Source organism: Microcaecilia unicolor, chromosome 1 (assembly GCF_901765095.1).
Source record: "Microcaecilia unicolor chromosome 1, aMicUni1.1, whole genome shotgun sequence".
In the NCBI taxonomy this organism is placed as follows: Eukaryota; Metazoa; Chordata; class Amphibia; order Gymnophiona; family Siphonopidae; genus Microcaecilia; species Microcaecilia unicolor.
This window is the reverse complement of record NC_044031.1, coordinates 3,717,573-3,724,845: the sequence shown is the minus strand read 5'-3', so window position 1 is coordinate 3,724,845 and position 7,273 is coordinate 3,717,573. Positions and strand designations below refer to the sequence as shown.

Here is a 7,273-nt window from a genome sequence, read left to right as displayed (position 1 = left end):
GCACGCCCAAGTCCTGCCTTCACTACGCCTCCGACACGCCCCGGGAACTTTGGTCATCCCTGCGACGGAAAGCAGTTGGGGACGCCCAAAATCGGCTTTCGATTATACCGATTTGGGCGACCCTAGGAGAAGGACGCCCATCTCCCGATTTGTGTCGAAAGATGGGCGCCCTTCTCTTTCGAAAATAAGCCTGAAAGTGCCATCACTCCTGCTTCAAAGAATTCACACAGTACTCTGATAGTATCTTTTGATGCAACTGAACTTTACTGAACTTTTTGAAATGGGAGGAAACCAATGTAGACCTCTATCTATACAGTACAAACTCATCCTGTCCATTCAAGATTATGGGAAAGATGTCAGCACTCAGTAATCCCCACCCATTTATTGGTGAATTGCAATCATAATTAGGCACAGTAAATTCAAAAAGCAAAGCGGGACTGGAGAGCATTCTCAGTCCCTTTCACACTTCTGCACAGTGGATTGGGGTTGAAACTGAAACCGCCATATGAACAGTCTGAAAGCTTTTGGCCAAAGCTGAAACTGCAGCCAATACTCATCACCTGGTTTTGGCCATAACCAAAACTGAAAGCTCAAGTTTGGTTGTATGAGTGTGCACTCGTCAGAGCCACTGGGGATTGCAGTCTGATTCCCTCTGCTAAATCCACAGTATCCACGCCAGAATGTAATTACTGTATTTAAATAATGAAAGACTGTATTTTGCCTCCAAACAAAATAGACTCCACTCCCTCCACACCCCTAGGGTGCCCGGCTGATGTCCTGGCATGTCAGGGGAACCAGTGCACTATGAATACTGGCTCCTCCCATGACCAAATGCCTTGGATTTGGTTGTTTCTGAGATGGGCGTCCTCGGTTTCCATTATGGCCGAAAATCAGAAACGACCAAGTCTAAGGATGACCATCTCTAAGGTCAACCTAAATTTCAGGATTTGGGCGTCCCCGACCGTATTATCGAAACGAAAGATGGACGCTGTATATATTTTAGGGTGAGATTTATTCCTCCCAGTGCAGCAAATCTACCACCGCTATCTAGGGATGAATGAACCCCATCCAAGGCTGCTTCAAGTGTATTTACCTCGCTTATCTAAACTCCCTTATACTCACTCTAAATAATTATGGAGAGAACAATCAGGGGAGAACAGTAGATATGAGATATCAATTAGATACTTTTATTTCTTTGCCATCAAGTATAATTACAATTAGCCATTGCTCCATGAGTACAATTTACAGAACACCATTTGTGATGAGAAGTACAACTCAATTGGTTATGTACCCCAGTTACACATAGGTGTTTTCTTGTACTGAGTCTTTAATGTTATATTTAACTACTCAAAGCCAATTAGTAAATATAAAAGACTCAAAGCTTACTCATGAGAAAGCAATTACTTTGCCAATTCAGATACCGTGCATTGGTTTCTCATGGAGAGAGCAGCCGTGGCTGTCTCTCTGGCTTGAAGTAGGAAGTACACTCACTTTTATATGTCCACTCAGGATACAGATAAGCACACCTGATTGGATCTATGTTAATGTAATAGTTAACACTGATTTGCTATGGTAATGAGTGTTTACTGGAAAAGCTAGCAAAAGACCACCCCTTACTGGAAAACTAAGCCACCTTCTTGCAAGACCCCTCATTTCTACATTTTTGACCACATCTTCCTCAAAACACCACCTGGCCGTCTTCCTATGAAGCCATCTTTGTTGTTTTTCAAGACAATCTGTAACTACACAGTTGCTAAACCCATTCCTCATTCTGTTGCATGAGAGTGTCACAACAGACCATGAGTCCTGTATTTTTGAACATCTGTTACCATCATATTGCCACATCTATGCCACTTTGTCAGTTAGACCCCCACCCTTGTGGTTTTCTGTTTGTTCTGCAGTGTCCCAATAGCCTATATGCCTTTGAGCAACACTGAAGTTCAAGTCAGAGACACAGGCCTGTAAGTTTTTCTCTCATTTTGGATCCTGAACCAAAGTCAGGCCTTGAACCAAGGCTCATAGCTGTAGTACCAATATACAACGCCCATCTTGTTTCGATAATACGGGTTTCCCCGCCCCTTCATGGGGCCATCCTGCGAGGATGTCCCCAGGAAAACTGGGGCATCCCTTTCGATTATGCCCCTCTTTGACCCAGGCCTGGTAAGACCTTACAAAGAAGCTCTACTTTACTCTCAAATCCATGGATCTCTATTCCAGACTATTAACCCACTCCCAAGCTCCAACTGAAGAGACAAAGATAGAATCCCTATGACCCTGGTGGAAATTGAGCTAGAGGATCCTTTTTCTCTGAGAGAGAAGTTGGGGAGAACTGGGGTGTATTTTGGGTGTAGACCCCACTATATTATTTGTGCATATCCTCTGGGTATTCCTCAGCCCCATCAACCTGTGGCAAATGCTACAAATATGAACCTGATTGTGTTTAAAGAACCAAAAGACAATCACTGAATGATGCTGCAAAGGTTTTATTTAATCCATTAGAAAGTAACCAGAGTTCCAGTAATCACACTGTGAGTCCCTGGAGGGTGTAGAAGTAGAGGGTACAGGGGTGGTGTCCTCAGTGCTGGAGAAAGATTCTTCTGAATGTCAGCAGTGAGGCTGGTCCAAACTCAAGTACAGGTCCGGTTCACTAGAAGAGAAGAGAGGTGGAACACCATGAGCAGTTCCTGGGGGAGTAATTCTCCCCCCCCCCCCCCCCCAATATCATACCAGAGAACTAACCCTCTACCTAGATCCTGGAACTCAGAGCAGCGGAAGGAGTTCCTGTCATATCCTCATCTAAATAAAGTCACAGAGCTCAGAATAGGAGTTTTATTAACACAGACTTGGCTACAGGCACAGAACGGAGCATGTAGAGTAGTTCCAATCCCTGATGGATAATATCACAGCCAAGAGCTCTCAGAGGAGTCCCAATCCCCGTTAGGTACACTGCTCCTAGACATGTGATAGTGAGAGATTTATGCACTCTTGAATGTATTACATTAATTGAAGTAGGACTCTGAGATTTCTATTTTTATACTATCTAGTTGAGTATCTGGAAACAGATTTATACTAATTTACATTCTTTTATTTTTGATCTGGTGTCCTTTTCCCAAGGACATAGTGCACAATCAGGGCCGTGCCTAGGGTCTCTGGCGCCCCCCTGCAGACTATCAGTTGGCGGCGGCGTCCCTCCCCGTCCCCCCCCCCTCGTGAAAATGATCGCTCACCACTTGCCACACTGACAGGAATTGTCAGCAATATTCTTAGAAACAAATTACTATACATTGCAAAATAAGATAGCAGATGTAAATTCTCAAAGTGGACATATTCCAAACACTAAAATGAAATAAAATTATTTTTTCTACCTTTGTTGTCTGGTGACTTTCTTTTTCTGATCATGCTGGCCCAGTATCTGATTCTGCTGCCATCTGTCCTCTTAACTCCGTTTCCAGGGCTTCCTTTCCATTTATTTCTTTCCTTTCCTCCTCTCTTCTTCATTTCTGGTCCTCAGCTTCTGCCTATTTTCTTCATCCATGTGCAGTTTTTCTCCTCTCTTCCTTTTCCCTCATTTCATCTCCTTCATCTCTCTTCCCTCCCCTCTATGTCCAGCAATTTCTCCTCCCTCCCTGAGCCCTGCCCTCCCATCCATGCTCCTCTGTCCCCTCCATTCATCTTTTTCCAGCAATTCCCCTCTCTCCCTGAGCCCTGCCCTCCCAATCCATGCCCATCCATGCTCCTCTGTCCCCTGCCCCTCCACTCATCCTTTTCCAGCAATTCCCCTCTCTCCCTGAGCCCTGCCCTCCCAATCCATGCCCATCCATGCTCCTCTGTCCCCTGCCCCCTCCATTCATCCCTATCCAGCAATTCCCCTCTCTCCCTGAGCCCTGCCCTCCCAATCCATGCCCATCCATGCTCCTCTGTCCCCTGCCCCCTCCATTCATCCTTTTCCAGCAAGTCCCCTCTCTCCCTGAGCCCTGCCCTCCCAATCCATGCCCATCCATGCTCCTCTGTCCCCTGCCCCCTCCGTTCATCCTTTTCCAGCAATTCCCCTCTCTCCCTGAGCCCTGCCCTCCCAATCCATGCCCATCCATGCTCCTCTGTCCCCTGCCCCCTCCATTCATCCCTATCCAGCAATTCCCCTCTCTCCCTGAGCCCTGCCCTCCCAATCCATGCCCATCCATGCTCCTCTGTCCCCTGCCCCCTCCATTCATCCCTATCCAGCAATTCCCCTCTCTCCCTGAGCCCTGCCCTCCCAATCATGCCCATCCATGCTCCTCTGTCCCCTGCCCCTCCATTCATCCCTATCCAGCAATTCCCCTCTCTCCCTGAGCCCTGCCCTCCCAATCCATGCCCATCCATGTTCCTCTGTCCCCTGCCCCCTCCATTCATCCCTTTCCAGCAATTCCCCTCTCTCCCTGAGCCCTGCCCTCCCAATCCATGCCCATTCATGCTCCTCTGTCCCCTGCCCCCTCCATTCATCCCTATCCAGCAATTCCCCTCTCTCCCTGAGCCCTGCCCTCCCAATCCATGCCCATTCATGCTCCTCTGTCCCCTGCCCCCTCCATTCATCCCTATCCAGCAATTCCCCTCTCTCCCTGAGCCCTGCCCTCCCAATCCATGCCCATCCATGCTCCTCTGTCCCCTGCTCCCTCCATTCATCCTTTTCCAGCAATTCCCCTCTCTCCCTGAGCTCTGCCCCTCCCATCCATGCTCCTCTGTCACCCTCCATTAATCCCTATCCAGCAATTCCCCTCTCTCCCTTCCATGACCCCCCCTCACATCCATGCTCCTCTCTCTCCTCTCGCTCCCATGTCCCAGCCTGGCCCGCCCTCTTCTCCGCCCCTTTCGCATCCATGCTCTCGTCTCTCCCCTGCCCTCCCACTCCCATTGTTCAACTGCCCGCCCTCTTCTCTGCCCCCACCATCCCTTTTCTTTTTTTTCTTTTTACATTTACCTCCGTGGCGGTTCCGGCAGCGCAGCGTCAGTGAAGGAGGCGGCGCTCCTGACGTCTCTAGCCTTCCCTTTGCTGTGTTCCGCCTTCTTCTGATGTCAGAAGAAGGCGGAACACAGCAAAGGGAAGGCTAGAGACGTCGGGAGCGCCGCCTCCTTCACTGACGCTGCGCTGCCGGAACCGCCACGGAGGTAAATTTAAAAAGAAAAAAAAAAGAAAAGGGATGGTGGGGGGGGGGGGGGGGAAGAAAAGGGCAGGCAGTTGAACAATGGGAGTGGGAGGGCGAGCGAGGTGAGCATGGTGCGGCGGCGCCCCCCAGAGGGAAGCGCCCCCTGCCATGCTTACCTCGCTTACCGTGTTGGCACGGCCCTGTGCAAAATCTCCCTCTCTCCTTCCACCCCCTTCCTTGCAGGTTCCAGTAATAGCACTCCCTCTCCCTTCCTCTCCTCTCCCCTACCCCTCCTCCGGTCTGCAGGCTTCAAGCTGTCCGGAACGGTTCAGGGCCGGCGACGGCATTAGTGATGTAAGCACATTGCCTTCCAGCTGCCCTGGAAGCATTCTGTTTGCACCATCCTGCCTACGCGGGAACAGAAAGTTGCTGCAGAAATAAAGCTTCCAGGGAGGCAGAAGGCAGCATGCTTACATCGCTAACGCTGCCGGCGGCCCTGAACCAGTCTGGACACCTTGAAGACTGTCGGCCAGAGGAGGGATAGGAGAGAGGAGAGGATGGGAGAGTGACACTGGATTGTACTGGGAGAGAGAGGAGAAGAGGGGGAGGGGAACACTGACCCATACTGAGTGGGGTGGAGGAAGCAAGAAATGGATGAGGCTAGGGTGTAGGAGGGAGAAGCAGGAGGTGGATGGGACTGGGGGTAAGGGTAGAGGGGAGGAGAACAGATCAGAATATGGATGGGGGTAGGAGGTGTGGATGGAGGGGAGAGGAAGAGGAACAGAGCAATTATGGATCAGAGAGATGGAGTGGGAATTTGAGGGGCTAGTGAATACTTGGCAGGCTTAGATATGTGGGAGTATATTGATGGGTTGGGATAATGAGTGAGGATGTGAAATGAGGGACAAGAGAAGGGGTTGACGTGAGGAAAGGTTGAGACCTAATATCAATGATCTGGAAGACTGGAGAGAGGATGAGAGGCATTGAAAAGGGATGGGGGTACTGGGGAAGGGGAATGGGAGAAGGGGATGAGGTAGATGAGAAGTGAAACAGAGACTAAGGACTAAAGGGTGAAAGAAAAGTGTGAAAAAAACATTAAATGAAAAAAATGTAGAGAAGGAAAGAAAGAAGACAAGAGGAGGGAGAAGAAATAGAAAAGCCAACCTGAAAAAGAATTTAGGAGACAACTGACACATGGAAAGTGGAAAAGAGACTGGAACCAGCCTAATTAGAAAAGTAAAATATTCAGACAAGAAAGGGACTAAGATGTGCTGCTTTGTGAAAGGTACATTTTTTTCTATTTTTCTATTTTTCAGGGTGCAGGAAAAATACATTTCTGTTTCCCTTTTACCAGTATTGGCACTGCTTGAAGAATCTGACTTTCTTGAGGGAATCTCTATTTTAATTTTTGTGAGCCCCTATTTTGTATCCTGTGAGGGTTTGTCTATGTTAGTCCAGTGAGTGTGTGCTGTTGTTTTTTAAAATAACATATGAATATGCTAATGTGCCAAGCCACACCCTTTGCCCCCCAAATGAAACGGTCAAACTTTGCCCATGTCTTCTCCTCCTGCTCTTCTGGGTTTCCAGCTCTGTCAGATGCAGTTTCATTCATTCAGACAGTGCTACCTGGAGCTGAAGCTCCCTCAGTGGTAACAATCCTCTGGCTGAGAGGCACGGGCTGCAGCTCCCTCATGAACTGCTCTCATGTGCTCTTATCCAGCCACTGGGGGGCACTGTGATCTCCTTACACCACCCACAGCCATCAATCACCCAGAGGTGGAGCAGAGATGGCAAAAGAATTGGACCTTGATGCCCCGAATCATTTCTTTGACTTTACCCACAGGTCCATACTCACATTTGTCTCTCTTGCCGGAACAGAAAATGTTCTCAGAGATCAGGCAATAAGATCACAGCAGCAGGCCAGAATAAATGAAGGCACTTGACGTTTTTTTTTAACTCTGCAAAAGTAAGAAACAGACACATTGAGGTGCAGGAGCTGGAAGCATCTGAAAAACACATTTCAAGCATTTCCTTGCTCCACTGGAATATATTAAACCTGGAGGGGGTCAGTATTTTTTTTTTTGTTACATTTGTACCCCACGCTTTCCCACTTATGGCAGTAATATAACCATGTTATCCATCCCATCAGTTCA

The 7,273-nt window shown here is 48.5% G+C and overlaps 1 long non-coding RNA gene across 1 annotated transcript; it reads right to left on the bottom strand.

Moving 5' to 3' along the window:
* Positions 1–2,467: 2,467 nt before the first annotated feature.
* LOC115462163 lies at positions 2,468–7,052 on the bottom strand. The gene is made up of 2 exons (XR_003940791.1): positions 6,976–7,052; positions 2,468–2,647 (listed from the first exon to the last, which is right to left on the bottom strand). It is a non-coding gene; the product is annotated as an uncharacterized LOC115462163 (long non-coding RNA).
* Between the last annotated feature and the right edge of the window lie 221 nt (positions 7,053–7,273).